Genomic DNA, 14,466 nt, shown 5'->3' with positions numbered 1-14,466 from the left:
GTTCCAAATGCAGACTCTCAGGCCAACACCTGAACTTACGAATTAGAATCCGCATTTTAACCAGAATCCCAGATGACACATCGGCCCATTAAAGTTTGAGCAGCACTGGATTGAAATGTAGAATCAGGTGTCGTGGAAGACTGAGGTTAGCTCTGGGCTCCTTTCCTGCTTTCCCTAAGGGAAGTCTGGGTGTTTGGTCTAAGACGAGTCAGATGGCAGGATGAAGGCAGATGCCTCACACAGATGGAAATGTGTTTCCCTGGGATAAGCAGACCATAGCAGACTCCGCCAACTGCGACAGCCTTGTTCACAACGGGAGCAAATCCCTGGAAGATTTGTGGTGAGGGGAATTAGAGGAAAGAGGGACTTTCAGTGTGATGGTGAGGCTTTGGCTGTCAACCAGCAGGACGCTGCTGCTCCTTGACAGCTGAAAGGAAGCCTGGCCCCACCAGCCTACCTGTCTGTGGCCACCTGTCACTCAGGAGTGGGAAGCAGATTTCCTGCCAGGGAGGAGGTGCCATGGCATCACCTCTCTCCAAACTCATGGGTGTGAGCTCAGCAGAGTGTGGGACTGAGGTGGCAGGGGACAGGACTGAGGTGGTGGGGACAATGCCATCCTGTGAACATTGCCTCCAGTTCATCTTCTTCTTAAGAAGAATGGGGCACATAAAGACCACCAGGAAGGTCAGAGCCACATTTACGAATCAACTCTAGCAACTTACACAGCCCTGAGACCATGTCAAACATCTGTGTTGAATATATTTTCTATAGTGGAGAATATCTAGCTGAAGTTTTGATGTTTATTGTTGTCTTAATACCATGTTGTGATTATTACATGTTTAGTGGAATAAAGCAATAAAAATAAACATAGAAAAGTAGATACATCATTGTGACCAGATTTCTTTTAAGCAAAAAAGACTTCATCAAAGCTATTTAAATATAATAAACATCTATAATTTAAAAACATTAGAAACATGGAAAAATAAGTAAAGTAAGTAGCAATGATAGAAAATTTAAAACAAAAACAGGAGCTATACTTTAACAATATACATGAAAGTTACCGAGGAATTCTAGGGAGCATAAAAGTTATCCCTAATATGACTGATAGAAATACTCACTTTTATCTAGGTGCTTTTGGAACATTTATTCATTTACATGTGTTCATCCAATCATGTGTTCATTTATTCAGCAACCATTCACTGAGCCCCGTCAGTGGGCCAGTTCCGTCACTAAGTGTTTTGAATGTATCAGAGAACAAGACGAATAAAGCAACTGTCCTACATTTGCTGGGAAACCACTAATACATAAGTAAACAACAAATAAAGAATAATAACAGCCTGTTGACAGATGAGAGTGGAGGGAAATAAATGTGTACCTATTAGCTATTGCTGCTTACCGAGTCATGCTGAAATGAGTTAATGTATCTGTACAACTGAGTCACTATGCTGTACACTAGAAATTAACATAATGTTATAAACCAACTATACTTCAATTAAAAAAAAAAAAAAACTAGCACAATCGTTGAGCTCACAATTCTGGAGTTTGTCAGTCTGTGCTGGGATCAACCGGGTGGTTCTGTTCATCTGGTCAGGCTCCAGTGATCTGGGCCAGGTCTCACCCGTGCTTCCACAGACAGCTACTAGATCAGCCTAGGGCTGGCGACTCTAAAGCAGTTCAGCTGGGAAGGCTCATCTCTGCTCCACAGTTCTTATCCCCTAGGCGACTTTGGGCTTGTTCATTTGGTGATGGTGTAGGGGTCTCACAAGGGAGGATGGAAATACATAATGCCTTTTAAGGCCCAGCCTTGAAACCCAATAGATTTGAACTCTTGGTGGAAAGAGCTACTAAGAATTGAGGCCACTTCTGTAATCAAGCACAGAACAGAGCACCCAGGACTGAGCGCCAAAGCACTGCAGTGTTTGGAGCTTGGCTAAAGTAAAGAGCCAGGAAGGAAACCAGCAGAGTCTGATGTTCTAGGAGTCCCGGGAGGGGAGCAAGAGATAAAAGGCTTGAAACTAATGAGATAGATACTTGGAGTACAGATGAGGAACCCTAAATAAATGATAACTTTTATGGGCTATAGAGTATAAAATTATATGAATTATAAAATGGTGGAAGAGTATCCCAGAGTTTGCTAAAATTACTAAGAAGTAAAAATTCATTGATCCTTCTGGTCTTTTCATTTTTCACCAAATCACCTTCATGGAAGCTGTGAATTAGTTATGTTCTTGTATTTTGTGGGGACCCAAAGGAGGAGAGTGTGTTCCAGAGTGTCCAAGAGGAAGAAAAGGCAGGAAGGAAAATAAAAAGCTTATTCAACTTGATTGCTTATCTATGGATCTAACTGAAGAACTTAAGAATAAAATGTATTAGACTACATCCAAAAGTTTCAATCTGCCATTTCCTTTATATATTATGTATTTGTATATGTACACACAGAATATATAATACCTATTTATATATGCATGATATGACGTATATATACACACATGTGCATATTTTTCAATGTATATAATTCATTTTGGGAAAATGTAGTGTTACTCAAAGCCTTTTGCTGGAATATTCCTAAGAAATAACACCATAGATCGGCCCAGTGTTGCCCAGTGGCTCAGAGCAGTTAGAGACATGTCTCCAATACCTTCTGGCTGGGTGACCTCCGTCAGGTTATTAGACTCCTTTGAGCCTCATTTCCTTAATTTTTTTTTTAATGGATAGACATAATACTCAGTTCAAATGAATGTTGTGAGAATTAAATTATGAAAATAATATCTGGCACATAACAAGCCCTTAGTAAATATTAGCTATTATGAGAGGGAAGAAAGAAATGGCATGATCAGAGTCAGTGTCTCGTCTTGGGTAGATATTGGTGTCTGCACCTGCTGTCTCAGACTTGCTGGCAGTCTGAGCTGGATTAGGAATTATAGCTCATCCAGCTCATCCCCATCATCTTACCTTTGCACAAACTGGAGCCTACGAGTGATGGGGCTGGAAGCACTTAGGTCTCATGTATTTAGTCTCCTACTCATAGGACTCTAGGAATTTAAAGACACAGAAGTCATTCTCATGCATAGAATTAGCATGTTCCTTGATTTTCTCCTTAATTCTCCAAACATCTTGAATATTACTAAATATACTTTTTTATTTTAATTTTTGGGGGGAAGTAATTAGGTTTTTATTTATTTATTTTCATGGAGATACTGGGGATGGAACCCAGGACCTTGTGCAGGCTAAGCACAGGCTATACCTCTGAGCTATGCCCCCCCCCCCCCGAGTATACTTTTGAAGTCGAACACTGCAGTGTTACTCCTGAGTTACTTGTAATCCTTATAGCGTGTTGCCCTTTAACTTGAACTGAATGTCAATTTCAGTAGAACACCCTTCATTTTTGTAAGGGGAACTTTGCTCTCATTGTCAAAGAGTTTTCACTGGAAATGGATGCTAAATATTTTAGCCTATCTAGACTGGATCGTTTGATCTGTCATCTGTCTTCCGTAGCTCTTACCTCTTTTCTAATTCTTATTCTTTAGCTTTCTCCATCAAATTCTATGATACTGCCTCGTTTGTCTTTCATTCCAGTAATGCAATTTTCTGCAGTATGAAGTCTACAGCGCTATATCCCCTGCCTCACTTTAAATTCAGCTCTCAGGTTTTTCTTTTCCTTGTACATATACTGACAACAGGTTATTATTAACTACCTGCCTTGGCTTTGTAAATACGTGAATCTTTTTAACTGACATTCTGAGAATACAATTAAAAGTCCTTAAAGTTGTCTCCCTTTTATTTCCTGTAAATTTTTGGTTAGAATTTTGCTATTCACTCCTAGTCTTACTGCTTTGTTGCAGAGAAAATGGCCTTCACATTTTCTAGTTCTTGGAATTTATTGAGATGTTCCTGTGGTCTCTTATATAATTGGTTTATGTCCATGTTCTAAGAAAATTACTAAATAATTTTTTATTCTGCATGTAGAAAATCTGTTTAACCATTGAATTATTACTATTGCCTACTTTATTACAGAAAAGCTCTATATTTACTTCACTTTTAAATTTTTAAAAGATTAAGATTTATGTTAAAAAGCTACCACAATTGTTATAAATTTGTTCAGTTCTCCAGTGTTTCTGTTTTTTCTTTTGTATTGTTTTCCAACTGTCGTAGAATCACTATGCATTCTGTTCTTTATCCAAGCTCTTGTTTCACATGATATATTTATTCAGTTTACTCTTATACTAATATGAAAGCACTTTCTCATCTTCACATTTTCTAATTCTTTCAATTTAAACTTTGAGTGTCAAATGTGTCCTCTTTCAGCACTACCTAGTGGAGCTTGTCTGATGAATTGGGGCCACATAGAGCTGAGGAGACTTGTCACTGGCTCACCTTCACCTTCAGTCTCACAAGCTCACCCGCTCATCACTTTAGCTGATCTCCTTTTGCAAACTAGACCTGCTGTGTATCATTTCTTGGTTAAGTTACACAGCAGTCTAATTAATCAATTTGTGAGGAAATTTTTCCTTTCCGTTAAGTCTTAAGATAATAGACTTTAAAGATTGGTCTATCTAAAAATTAGCTTCTAAGAAAGGCATTAGTATAACTGTAATGAATTGATAGATCTATCAGATTTTCTTATTAAACGTGCTGGGGACTGTTGGATACGCAGGAAAAAGTACAGAGGACCTCTTCAAAAATTTCTCCTGTGTGACCTTGGGCAAATGCTGTGAACTGTCAGAGACTTAGTACCTCATCTCCCAAATGAAGCCATTTGGTCTACCGTAACCATAAAATATTTCTGCCCACTTGGAGGTTTTATAACTGTAGCTCTAAAAATAAGGCAGATCCAAGTACTCAACTAGGACACAAGCATTTGGGAAAAAATTCACAAACTCTTAGAAAAGTAGTTTAGAATTTAGTCTGGTTTATGGACAAAAGAGGTGATAAATGATTTGAATAAATGATAGCCTGCTATTGAACTGGCTTTTTTTTTTCCTGTGCACTTGATTGTTTTTTAAACATCTGCAAAAGTCCAATGTGATGAGTCCAGTAACTAAAGGCATTTCTCTCATGGAAAATATGTATTTCTAAGCTCTACTCAGTGCCTAATGCATTTTTTCATGTACTCAATAAATATTAAGGGATCATTGACTCTTAACTAGAACTGTGTGCTAGGCACTGTGCAGTGATACAGAAATGAATGAGCCATGAGTCCCTGGAGACACCTGCTTGATAATTGTCACTGTGGTTTCATGACTCTGAGAGCAAAGGAAAGGACTTGGATTTTGGCCCTAAAATGATATGTAGTGATAACTAACAGGTGTTTCATTAAACACTCATTCTATAGGGTGTTGTAGGTGTTATGTAAGTTTATTATGTAAATGTGTATGTGTATATACATATTTGTAATGTGATAATATTTCTTTTAATCTCCAAGAAAAGATAAAGCATTTAAATATTTTCCAAGTAAATTGTTTTATTTTTGTGTTTGCTCATTTGGCAGAACATCTCGATGGACACATGTTACACGGGGAAATCTCTAGCATGTGCTTAGTAGGAGCACAAGTGTAAAAGCAGATGAATTCAACACCCTGCAAAACGTTCAGGCCAAATGCTGAAGAGCCTCATTTAAACAGACAAAGAAACAAGATCAAGAAATAACTGTTTAAGGTAAGGAGAAATGACTTTTGAATGATTTATTCTTTCAATGATTGGTACCTTAGCTCCCTATGGCTATGAACTAAGTGTTTAATGAGAACATAGAATTAGACTCAGGACCCCTACACATAGATTCTTCTCTGAGTGTGTCACTGATAATTCTGTCAGAAAGCAATTCAGTATCATATTATTTTGCTCTATCTGCAAAGCAGACTAGAAATAGACCCAGAAAATGTCTATTGTATCATGTTTCACATCCATCATCAAAGTAACTCTTAAGTAAAGTCATGGAAAGAACCTGAACTGAGAAGATAGAAGTTATTTGAAAAACCTTTAGATTCTGAGGAAAAGCTTTTCTAGCTTTGGGCTTTTTATGTTTTCATCCATGATGGCAATCCCTAGGTGTGCCATTGGCCCACGCGATACATATAACCCAACATGCAGCTGCTAAGTGAGTGAGGGGCCAGGAGGGGGAGCAGAAGCTAAGATCTTGCAGCCAGGATCCCCCTAAAATCAATGGTAAAATGATTAATGCTGATGACATATGGAGAAGTAAACAAGGCCAGACAGAGAACACTGCCAACGGGTACCCGAGGATGAAGAATGAGGACTCCCAGGATAAAGTATAGAACAATAATCGGGGGAAATCTGCATGTGCAATTTATTAAGCTGGGGAAACTGTAGTCTGAGATAAACAGTTTCTCAAATATAAATTGAAAGTGGTGGGTACCAGACAATGATGCTTCAATGGGTCACTATTATGAGAAAAGAATGAGACTGGATCAGTTTATGTGTCAATTATCCATGGAATTCACAGAAACAGGCTATGGTTTTCAATTAAGTAGCCATCCTGTGGTAAAAACTCAGTGATGCTTTTGTTCCTAAGCTTTTCTTTTTCCCTTTTTAAAATTTTTCCTCCCTTGGGAAGTACAGGGTAGATCTAGGTAACATGACTGTTGAACGCCAGATATTTTAAGCTTTCTCCATAGTTTTTTGGTCCTACAAAGAGTAAGGTATGAAGGATAGACACAGGATGGTGTCTGCTTCATTCTGCACAAAATCCTTTTAAATCTTCCAAATCCTGGTCTGGAAATACTTTCCTGTGGAAAATACCAGGAGGAAAAAAAAAAGAAAGAAAACCCTAGGGACAAATAAAGGATGAGATGAATAATGACAATTTTAAAATTTTGGTGTGTTTCCCCCTTCAGAGGTTACATACTCTCATGCTCACTGCCCATTACAAATATGTCTTGGCCTTTAAATAAGTGAGTCAGAATGCCATCAGAGTGTGCCACTTCCTCACAGTTTAGCTGTAAATATATTGATTCATGAATAAAATCACACATTTTATGTTGCATGAAGTAAATCTGGTTATAGTCTTAGCGTCACACAGAACTTTCTTCAGAAAGGAGTTTTAAAAAATTTATCTGCAGAATTTATCAAATAGTTATCAAACTCTTTTGTCCCTCCACAAACTATCTAAACATTGAAACCCTTAATCTTCCTGGTACATGTATGAGACTCAATACAATTAAGTTTGTTTACTGTTCTCTCCCCATCTCAGGGAACAGAAAGCAAAAACATACAAAAAGATTCCACTGAGACAAGAATTACATTCTTACTATAATGTCAACTTTTGCATGATCTTTTAGAAGTGTGGTTTTATTACCAAGTTCAGGCTGTTAGTGCTCCCCAGGAAGACAGGTGAATAAATAGAGAAACGAGGTGTTGGGGCAAGGAATAGTGACCTTATTTGGAAAGCCAGCAGACTGAGAAAATGGTGGACTAGTGTTCCAAAGAACTATCTTACCTGGGCTACAATTCAGGCTTCTTTTATCCTAAAAGGAGAGGGGGTGTTGCAAACTTCTGAGTGCTGGGATTCTTTGTCCTTGCTGCTGCCCAGGTAGCTCTGGTCACAATGTTCCGAAAAACAAGACAATTGTTATTTTCTGTCTATAACGTTTTTATCTCTATATGATTGGAATAGTGTTTTACTTTTAAAGCTCAAGCCTGGGAGGCACAGCCTTGAAAATGGGCTATGCTGTATGTTTTAGGCTATAGGCAATGCTCTTTTACAAAGGTGCAGGGCCAGCATGACTAAGCACAGGCAACAGAGCATAGAGGTCAGAACCAAAGGAGTAGGTCCAATGTGGAGTCCAATTTGTTCTTCTCTGTTACAGTTTTATTATCAGGTGTTAATGTATCTTGAGTTAGTGAATGATACCAGAGGAAACTACTAAGGGTAGGGTGTTCAGTAGTCTGAACCACTGCCTTCCACACGTCCCCACACCTTCCCACACTGACCACCATCAGGGCTGCTCTATTGGGAATACAGTCGCACTGAGCAAACCCATTGGTCTTGACTGCAGCGTAGTATAGCATTAGGTTTCAAAAGCTTGAAAAACATGGTGGATAAAAAGGAAGCATGTATCTTTGCCAGTTCGCTCTCTTACTGAGTTCGTGACTTAGAGTCTAAGTTTCGTCATCTGCAAATGAGACAACCCTTTTTTTCTGTAAAGAGTTTTTTGAAAATTAAGGAGTCAGAGCATTTACACATGCTTATTACCCTAGGACCTGGGACAGAGTAACTGGTTAGTAGCTGTTGCTTGACTTAATGTCTACAGGAAAATTTGGTATCGCTGGCCAACATCTTTATTCTTTAAAACATCTTAGTTTCATTTTACAAGTGGCAAAATTATGTCATAGGAAAATTGGTAGATGGAAAATAATACCAAAAAAAGCCCCTTGTGATGTATTCCATAACACATATAAATTTCTAGAGCATTTTTTCTAGTCTTTATTATTGCATGATGTTTCATTTCTTCTTGGTAATCATTCTGTATACACAATTGGCATACTCCTTTTTCATACTATTTTCTGTATTATTTCATAACCATGAAATTTTAATACCCATAGAAAACTTCATACGAGGAAAATGCATTCAATATTTTAAAATTTTTTCTTATTTTTGAAATTTCAAAACCTTATTTAAAACAAATGCACTTGTAAAAATTACCCTTATGTGTCAATTAAAATGAGTTTATTGATTTACCCTATGCATGGAGTATTGTATCACATCCTTACTGCAGAACTTTGTTTTTTAGTTTATCTTTTCAGCATGGAGCAATTATTAAGTTACCTAGAGTTCAAAATATGTTATGTTTGAAATATCTTTCAGCTAGTATGAATGCAATATACCAAAAAGATAGCAAGAGTCCCAGATACACTAACAAATGCATTGTATATGGAAATGTTGGATTTTTCCTAGAATAACACACTCATCAGCCTGGTTATCTGAACACATAAGCCAATCAAAAATAGTTGCTGAGAATACAGTATATTTTCTAGCAGATTTTTTCCTTGATAAAAGGTTTTGAGAAATCTTTTGATCAAAGAAAATTTTATTTCTCCTCCTGTTCTTGTTATACACTAATCATTGAAGAAATTCTTCATCTAAGATCCATAGACCATGCTAGGGCAAGGGGGGAGTTATGAATGGACACTGCTTAAAATTATGTGCCAAATCTAGGATTTTTATACCCATGTGTATTGGTCTTGGGAGAGGAACTGGACTTTCTTCATAGGATTTAGTGCTGAATTTGGTGATATCTGTTTTTTTCCCAGCTATAAAGGAATGTGGTTTCTAATGGTCTGCTGGCTCACTCTTGTGATTGGAAATCCTTGCTCCCATGCTGAGCCCAGTCCTACTTTTCCATTTCCCTCTAAATCCTGCAGGAAAAGAATTGAGTAGGCTGCAGGAGGAGAATCTGAGTATGGAAATGACAGCTGGTGGCATCTCCCTGATATCATTAAGATATAAATGAGAGGGGTTTGAAGCGGGCTGCTGGAAAACCAATAAACAAACCCCAAACCAATTTGTTCCCCAGTGGCAGAATGTCCAGGTCACACACTGCTGTTCGGTTTCCCCTTCCTTAGACAACAACAGTGTGGTTCTCTTTGAAGGGGTTCACAGACTCTGAAAATGGAGGGAATGTGCCTAGTTATCCAATCTTGTGTTCTCTTCTTTAAACTCACAAATAGCCTTAAAACGTTCTACCATTCAGAGAATTGAACCCAGACCAACACATTGAAAATACTCCACATTTCGTGTGCTCTGTTTTTTTTTAACATATTAATATCTGTGCATGTACCTAAAATAGTGTGAATTCTTTCATGTCTTTTCCGTTTCACAGTATTAAAAATGTTTAAATTCCTGGGTACAGAAGGCTGTTTTCTAAAAGTCAGAGATTTTGTGCTGTATTTCTGGAATGTACAGTCAGATCCAGGGAATGTCAATTTTTATTTTGGTGCCTAAAATGTCTAAAACTTGTCAAAAAAAAAAAACCTAACTCATGCATGCCAGTGGTGTGCCAGGGGCTGAGCTAAGAGGATTACTTACATTCCTTCATTTAATCCTCATGGCAAATGGAAGAGGCTGCTATTTTCAACCTTATTTTATTTATGGGAAAGCAGTCCCAGAGATATTAGGTGTAACTTGCCAGAAACTGCAAAGCTAGTACATGGCCAAACAGGGTTACATCCAGGTTTTTCTGATTCTATTATCTTGACTTTTTCCAAACCTTACCTTTTCCTTAGAGGGACTAGAGATTCTTTTACGATCACGTCAGAAAATGCATATGCTGGTGTGCTCCATGGAAATAGAACTAGCAAAGACTGGGGTGGTTACGCTAGTCTCCATCAAGCCTGGAAAGATGCTGCTAAGATCAATCCAACGTGGGGATGTGGAGAAAAGCAATGGCCTTGAGGGTCTTCCAAGTAATGCTTTCACTACCTGACAGGGGGCCATGAGCTAAGCAAATGAACTCTCTTAAGAGAATCACACCATCTCTGTTTGTCATGTTTACTCTCTTGGCAAAAATGGATCTACTCAGATACAAGGTTTGTAATTACTTCAGATTTGGACCTGGCCATGCTTTCGTTTCTCTAAAACATCCCTCCAAAGTGAGAACTCACTCACTCTTAACGATTCTCCTATAAATTTGTTTATGGTTGATTTCAGCTGTAGGGTGTCAACCGGGACATGGAGATTTAATGAACACGGATATGCCAAATCCTCTGTTCCAGCGGGCAAATGAGGCATTTTGTCCAAGACCGTTTACTAAGTGTACTCTGTATAATGAGCTCTGCACTGTAACAATGTGAGCACGTGTCCCGTTTGGTTTAGAGAAGAGCTGTATCAGAGTCGACCGCTGACCACCATTGCTTTTACAGCAGTGCTGCTGGGGCTGTACTATGACACGCCATCAGAACAGCCTGGCACCAAAGCTAAATTAAGGGCTCTGCTTTTATTCTTATGGGATGTTGGAGAAATTAAAGAGAGGTCTTCTTATTCTTTTCCTTCTTCCTCCTTCCCTTCACTCTCTCTCATTCTCTCACATGCTCTCATTCTTTCTCTTCTTTCTAAACAAACATGTGTTCAAACATAGTAGGGATGGGTGTGGGCGAAGATGATCTAGTCCAGGGGATGACACTCTTTCTATAAAAGGTCAGACAGCAAATATTCTAGACATGATGGGCCATATGGTCCCTGTTCCAAACACTCAGCTCTATTGTTATAGTATAAATGCAGCCACAGACAATACTTGAACCAAGGAGCAGGGTTGTATTCCAAGAAAGCTTCTTTTATGGATATAGAAATTTGAAATTCATGTAACTTTCACACATCAAGAAATACTTTTCTACTTTTGATTTTTTTTTAACAATTTAAACATATAAAAATTTCTTAGCTCACAGGCCTTACATAAACAGGCACTAGAGTAAGTTTCTGTCAAAGGTCAGTTCAGCGCTGGTGTCTGCCTGACTCCTCCACGTGCTAATAAATTTGGCATCCCATGTTTCCCTCAAAGACATTGCCTCTGTCCAAAAGAGCTCTTCCTCAATTTCTATTCCATGTTTAAAATCCTTAGGATTATCTTTTACCTGCTGACAATTCAGACTCTTTCAATCTTTAAGACTACTCAGATGACTCTTTGTTCATGAAATCTCTTCTTACTGTCTGTATTAGTTTGCTAAGGCTGACATAAGAACATACCACTGACTGAAAGCCTTAAATGACAGAAACTTATTTATCACAGTTCTGGAGGTTAGAAGTCCAAGATCAAGGTGTCAGAGAGTTGGTTTCTCCTGAGGCCAATTTTCTTGGCTTACAGATGGCTACCTCCTCACTGTGACATTACGTGGTCTTCTTCCTGGCTCATGTGTCCTCCTCTTCTTGTAAGGACACTAGGTCCTAGTGATTGAGGGCCCCACCCTATGACCTCATTTAACCTTAACTACCTCCTCAAAAGCCCCATATCCAAATAAAGTCCCACTGGGAGTTAGAGTGTCAACATGTAAATTTCGAGTAGACACAATTCAATTCATTGCTCCTTTGATCAGTTGTGCAAAACCTACAGGGAACCAACAACTCACTAATCAAGATAAATAATGTTTTCAGGCAATTTAAAAAAAATCAATGCAAAAGATGAGTGATTTTTAAAAAAAATCAAGATTTTGAATAAAGACAGGTTGTGTATTGCTGATTTTTCCTTTTGCCTCAGGCTTCAATATGGCTCAGCATGTCACAAATTTCTTCTTTTTTGCTCCTCCAGCCTGTCCTTCTTTTTGGTCCCCTTTTCCTTTATAACATGTGGCTTCCTGTTTCTTGATTGTGAATTTTTTGAAAGCAGGCACTATATTTCACGACTATATCCATCTCCCTGGTTTCTGGTATACCACATGGCATGTAGAAGGTGCACACTAATTGTTGGTTCAGATGCAGCCACTAAATGCTTTTAAAATGTGTGCCTTCTGATGAGGCATCGTGGGGTTAATGAGGCATATTATTTGGATCATTTTTCTTTAATCAGAAATGTGTAAATGAAGAAGCTGCAATGACATTTTCTCATCATCTTTATAATGAGGAAGTCTTGAGAAGCTTGAAGAAAATGGAAGAGGGTTCAGGCAGTGTGGTAAAGGATGGAATGGGCCTGAAGTGAGGTGGGAGAGAGGAAGAGCATTATCTTTCTGAGGAATCTCCTGTGCTGCAGGTTGGACATGAGGCTTGTCATATGGGATACCTCCTTAAACTTTGCACCTTTAGTTTAAATTTGTAAGTGAGAGAAAACAAAGGAGCAGAGAAGTTAAGTAACATATAGTCCACAGCCAATGAGTGCATTAGAGAGGATCTGAATCACACTGAATCCCATAAGAGCTACTTCCATAAAATTGTATTTGACTACACATTGGGGAATAGACATTATTCTTCTCTGAAGGGATTTACATTTACATAAGAGAATAGCACAGAGAGGTCAAATCATTAATGGCTTCAGGGTTCTGGAACAGAATGGTCTCTGAAATCAGCCGTACTGCTCTTTCAAGTTTCTCCTGTCAGATAGTTAGCAGCTTGAGAATAAGTGGTGTTTTACTCAACCGTGTTTTTGCCAGAGTGTCCTGGGTTATGATGAATGCATGTTTGAGAGTTCCATTGCAGTCACACATGGGCTGGAGGAAGCAGAGGGCCTACCAGTTTCCCAGGTTAACACGGTGTGCCCACCCTTTGGATGTGCTCAGCCATGGGATAGCGTGAAGGACATCCTGACCTTGCTTATGGTTCTTAAAGAATTTATGGCTTTTTCTTCCCAAAACTATAGCAATATTATTGCAATTCCATCCTTGGCATCCATCCACTAGAGACCCTGTGCTTGTTCTTTTGCCACCCTGGACTTATCTTTTAGAAACATTCTCTTACTTCCAGCCTCCCTAGTATCTTCCCAGCACTATTATTCGGGAATCTAAATTTCCCTGGTCTTTGTTTCCTTTTCTACAGCAGGAGTCTTCCCAGTGTTGACAGGCAAGTGTTAACATGTGTTAGCATGTATTAACCCACCCAACGCTTGCTTCTAAGACTATGTTCTTAGAACTCCTGATCCTCCTTTCCCACATGAGGGGGGTGATGAGACAGGGAGATCTAGGAGATCTGAAGGCACCCCCTGTTGTGACCTTGAAGATTATATGATTGCCCAGCAATCATCACCCCTCACTCAGGCTGTGTGTTTTAATGCCCGACATGTTCCCCAGTGATTCATAAGTGAGAATGACAGGCTTCCCCATGTGACCGCAAGAAGCAGCAGTGGAAACTTTAAAACTGGGGGAAAGCCCATGATTTGCTTAAATATTGAGAAAGAGGCAGCTGAACAAAAGAGGTAACCTTTGGGGTCCCCATTTTCCTTCTGCCTATAAGAACAGAGGAAGCTGGAATGTGGAGGCAAAGAACACTGTTCTCAGAGCCGGAAGATCGGGGACATTTCCCAGCTAGGCCGCTCGTTATCTATGCAACTCAACATCTAGCAAGTTACTTTGTGTTTCTTTATCAGTATGTGGGCGATAATAACATTCTCATTTCAGGATTGCTGAGGATATTAGAGGAGATCCTGATGAAGTTTAAGCTTCAGGGCCTCTCACTTGCATAGACCCTGTAACTCATTTTGTACTTAAAATTGTACATATATATATTTTTTATATGTATTTTTTAATATGTAAGTTTGAGGCCCAATAAAATCTGGATCCACGCTTGTTTTATTATTTCTCACTTCTAATATCTGCTATTAGGAGAATATAAGATCTTAAAGCAAGAAATGATATACTTCTTTTTTTTTTAACTAACTTTAACATAACAAAAGCACATGAGGTAGAAGGGAAGGCAGATGTTTACTTAGAAATCTAACATCATGACGGAAATTATATCTGTTTATTCCAATCACATCACAGTCTGTGTGTATGTATACATAAAGTGTCTTGTCTTCAATTGTTGCCATAACGTGT

The 14,466-nt window shown here is 38.7% G+C and overlaps 1 long non-coding RNA gene across 1 annotated transcript in view; it reads left to right on the top strand.

The window, feature by feature from the left end:
• LOC116158180 (uncharacterized) overlaps positions 1 to 5,626 on the top strand; it is a 154,835-nt gene extending 149,209 nt beyond the window's left edge. The window contains exon 4 of the long non-coding RNA XR_004142326.2: positions 5,489 to 5,626. This is a non-coding gene — a long non-coding RNA (uncharacterized LOC116158180). The remainder of the gene's footprint in view (positions 1 to 5,488) is intronic.
• Positions 5,627 to 14,466: the final 8,840 nt, after the last annotated feature.

Source organism: Camelus dromedarius, chromosome 17 (genome assembly GCF_036321535.1).
Source record: "Camelus dromedarius isolate mCamDro1 chromosome 17, mCamDro1.pat, whole genome shotgun sequence".
In the NCBI taxonomy this organism is placed as follows: domain Eukaryota; kingdom Metazoa; phylum Chordata; class Mammalia; order Artiodactyla; family Camelidae; genus Camelus; species Camelus dromedarius.
Note: the sequence above shows the minus strand (reverse complement) of the source record. Positions and strands in the feature narration are given on the sequence as shown.